A 4,442-nucleotide genomic window follows, 5' to 3' on the forward strand; every position below is an offset into this window, starting at 1 on the left:
GTAAGAGTAAAATCATTTGGCAAGAATGAGTATGGGTTCAAACATGGATTCTGTGCAGGAGTTGGCATTATAGCAGCACCAATTGATACTGTGGCCTGTGAAGTTGTATCTTTGTTTGCTATAGCAGCACAAACCTTCTATAGAAGATCTGTAATTTTTGTATTGTTGTTTGTACCTCCCGAAGAGGCACCAACATTTTGATTGAGAGATTGTGTCCCTCTCAATAACTGCACTAAGTCTTCCAGAGATCTTGCTGCATTATCAGCTCCACCTTCTGTAGCTTGTGCCATTTTTGTCAAATTCCTTCTTCTTTTACGAGAGTAGTAGATACGGTAACGGTTCATACAATTGAACCTGCTCCGATACCATAAAATAATCTGATCTAAGTGTCTAATATTGCAGGAATCATCATTCTAATTCATGAGTTTGCAGCGGAATAGAAATGGAAGATGGTAGATGAAGAAGAAGATGAGAGGAGAGAGAGAGAGTGAAAGCCAAGATTTGAAAAATATATTATCATTCAAAAATATCGTGATGCCTACAATGGGTATCAACCTTTCAAGATATACACACTTCACCAATGGCTCTGGTGATATGACAAAGCATTGTCAATGTCAGACAGAGAACAGAGTAAGGAAAATTGAAATATAGAAGGAAATGATCAATATGATGTGTATTGATCAACTCTCTAAAAAATGGGCCTAAGAGAATAACCCAAAGAAACTAACAAAGCTCTCAAATGTGGCCCAAGAAATAAGCCCAAAGAAATAATGTCTTCCCAAGCAGATCGAACAATCTCTGCAAAAAGTAAAACTCTCAATAATCTTATCACTTTTTAAAAGTTACAAGACAAAAAGTTGTTTTGACCTCCTTTCCAGCAAACCCAAGGACCAATGCTCTCCACCTATATTATTTTATATTTATTCAACATAATGAATTTTGTAAGTAAATTCTTTTTTTCGTGCCAAATAATAGCTCTCTTACTCCCAAAACAAAGGGATATATATATATATATTCAATTTATCAATTATATACTATGTATTTGTGTTTTTAGTCATGTACACATATATACTTGAGTGCATAGTAAAATAAAGGTTTGATATATTTTGGTATTTATTTTTATTTTTAGCATTAGTTTAATTATAATATATTTTTTTATTTTTTAATTGAACATGCTGTTTGACCAATGACCCACTGGTTGAACCAGTGACCCGATCCTTTGTCCGGGTCAATGTCCGACACTGTTTTAATAACATTGCTTCTAAGAACATTACATAGCGTACAACGGTCCACTATGATTCTTTGAAATTGTTCAACTCTCTCCATAGACGACTTTTTCACGTTTTTGTTTATTTTTTAGCATAACCTTGCCAATTGGCATATTTTCCTAACGAAACGATGTACGAAAGCTAAAATAGCAAGTTAGAATTCGAAGAACACTAAACCGAGTACAATGGCTCACTTTGATGCTTTGTAATTGTTTAACTCTCTTCATATACGACTTTTTCACGTGTTTATGTAATTTCTAATATAACTTGCTCTAGTGGCATCTTTATCTTAGGAAACTTTATACGAAGGCTAAATAAGCAATTTAGACTTCTAAGAACACTAAATAGATTACAACGTTCCACTTTGATGCTTTGGAATTATTTAACCCTCTCCATAGTCGAGTTTTTCACCTTTTTATGCAATTTCAAACATTACTTGGTCTATTCACATCTTTACCTTATGAAACATTGTATGAACAATAAACTTGTACGAACACTAAAAATAGTACAACGGTCCACTTTGATGCCTTGGAATTGATCGACTCTCACCATAGAAGAGCTTTTTATGTTTTTGTGCAATTTCAAATATAACTTGGTCTATTCACATCTTTACCTTACAAAACATTGTAGGAAAGCTAAACTAGCAAGTTAGACTTCTAAGAAAACTAAATAGAGTACAACGGTCCACTTTGATGCTTTGGAATTATAAAACTCTCTTCATAGACAAGCTATTCACATTTTTGTGCAATTTCAAACATAACTTGATCTATTGGCATATTTTCCTTACAAAACGTTGTGTGAAAGCTAAACTAGCAAGTTAGACTTCTTAGAACACTAAATAGAGTACAATGGTCCACTTTGATGCTTTGGAATTGCTCAATACTCTCTATAAACGAGTTTTTCATGTTTTTGTGTAATTTCAAACATAACTTAGTCTACTATTAGCATCTTTTCTTAATGAAACGTCATGCGAAAGCTGAACTAGCAAGTTAGACTTCTACGAACACTAAATAGAGTACAACGGTCCGCTTTGATGCTTTGGAATTGCTCAACTCTCACCGTAGACGATATATTCATGCTTTTCTGTAATTTCAAACATAACTTGGTCTATTGGCATCTTTTGGTTACGAAATGATGTATGAAAGCTAAGCTAGCAAGTTAGACTTCTAAGAACATGAAATAGAGTACAACGGTCCACTTTGATGCTTTGGAATTGCTCAACTCTCTCCATAGACGAGTTTTTCACATTTTGGTGCAATTTTGAACATACTTGGTCTATTGGCATCTTTTCCTAACGAACCATTATACGAAAGCTAAACTAACAAGTTAGACTTCTAAAAATACTAAATAGAGTACAACGGTCCACCTTGATGCTTTGAAATTGCTCAACACTCTCCATAGACTAGCTTTTCAAGTTTTTGTGCAATTTCAAACATAACTTGGTCCACTATTAGCAACTTGTCCTAACGAAACGTCGTGCGAAAGCTAAACAAGCAAGTTAGAATTCTAAGAACACTAAATAGAGTGCAACTGTCCAATTTGATAATTTGGAATGGCTCAACTCTCTGCATAGATGAGTTTTTCATATTTTTGTGCAATTTTTAACATAACTTAATCCATTGGCATCTTTTCCTAACGAAACGTTGTACAAAAGCTAAACTTGCAAGTCAGACTTCTAAGAAAATTAAATAGAATACAACGGTCTACTTTGATGCTTTGGAATTGCTCAACTCTCTCTATAGACGAGTTTTTCACATTTTTGTGCAATTTCGAACATAACTTCATCTATTGGCATCTTTACCTTGCGAAACATTGTACGAAAGCTAATCTAGATAGTTAGACGTCTAAGAACACTAAATAGAGTACCACGGTCCACTTTGATGCTTTCAAATTGCTCAACTCTCTGCATAGATGAGTTTTTCGTGTTTTGGTGTAATTTTGAAAATAACATGGTTTATTATGATCTTTACCTTTTGAAACGTTGTACGAAAGCTAAACTAGCAATTTGGACTTGTAAGAACACTAAATAGAGTGCAAAGGTGCACTTTGATGCTTTGGAATTGCTGAACTCTCTTCATTGACGTGGTTTTCACGTTCTTGTGCAATTTGACACATAATTTGGTCTATTCGCATCTTTGCCTTATGAAACGTTGTATGAAAAAGAAACAAGCAAGTTAGACTTCTAAAAATACTAAATAGAGTACAATGGTCCACTGTAATTCTTTGGAATTACTCAACTCTCTCCATTGATGACTTTTTCACATTTTTGTTCATTTTTTAACATAACCTTGCCTATTGGCATGTTTTCCTAACGAACCATTGTACGAAAGCTAAAATAGCAAGTTATAATTCTAAGAACGTTAAAGTGAGTACAACGGTCCACTTTGATACTTTGGATTTGCTCAACTCTCTTCATAAACGAGCTTTTCACGCTTTTATACAATTTCAAATATTACTTAGTCTAGTGGCATCTTTACTTTAGGAAATGTTATACGAAAGTTAAACAAGTAAGTTAGACTTCTAAAAACACTAGCTATAGTACAACGTTCAACTTTGATGCTTTGGAATTACTCAACTCTCTCCATATCGAGCTTTTCACTTTTATCTAATTTCAAACATTACTTGGTCTATTCGCATTTTTACCTTACGAAACGTTGTACGAACGCTAAACTAGCAAGTTAGACTTGTAAGAACACTAAAAAGAGTACAACAATCTACTTTGATGCTTTGGAATCGCTCAACTCTCTCCATAGACGAGTTTTCACAATTTTGTGCAATTTTAAACATAACTTGGTCTATTGGCATCTTTTCCTAATGAAACATTGTGAAAAACCTAAACTAGCAAGCTAGACTTCTAAGAACACTAAATTCTGTATAACAGTCCACTCTGATGCTTTTGATTTGCTCAACTCTCTCCATAGATGAGCTTTTCACGTTTTTGTGTAATTTCAAACATAATTTGGTCTATTGGCATCTTTACCTGAGGAAACGTTGTGAAAAAGCTAAACAAGCAAGGTAGACATATAAGAACACTAAATAGAGTACAACGGTCCACTTTAATGCTTTGGAATTGCTTAACTCTCTCCATAGACAAGCTTTCCAGGTTTTTGTACAATTTCAATCGTAACTTGGTCTATTAGCATATTTAACTTACGAAACGTTATATGAATGGTA

This window comes from Tripterygium wilfordii, chromosome 18, assembly GCF_013401445.1.
Source record: "Tripterygium wilfordii isolate XIE 37 chromosome 18, ASM1340144v1, whole genome shotgun sequence".
Classification (NCBI taxonomy): Eukaryota; Viridiplantae; Streptophyta; class Magnoliopsida; order Celastrales; family Celastraceae; genus Tripterygium; species Tripterygium wilfordii.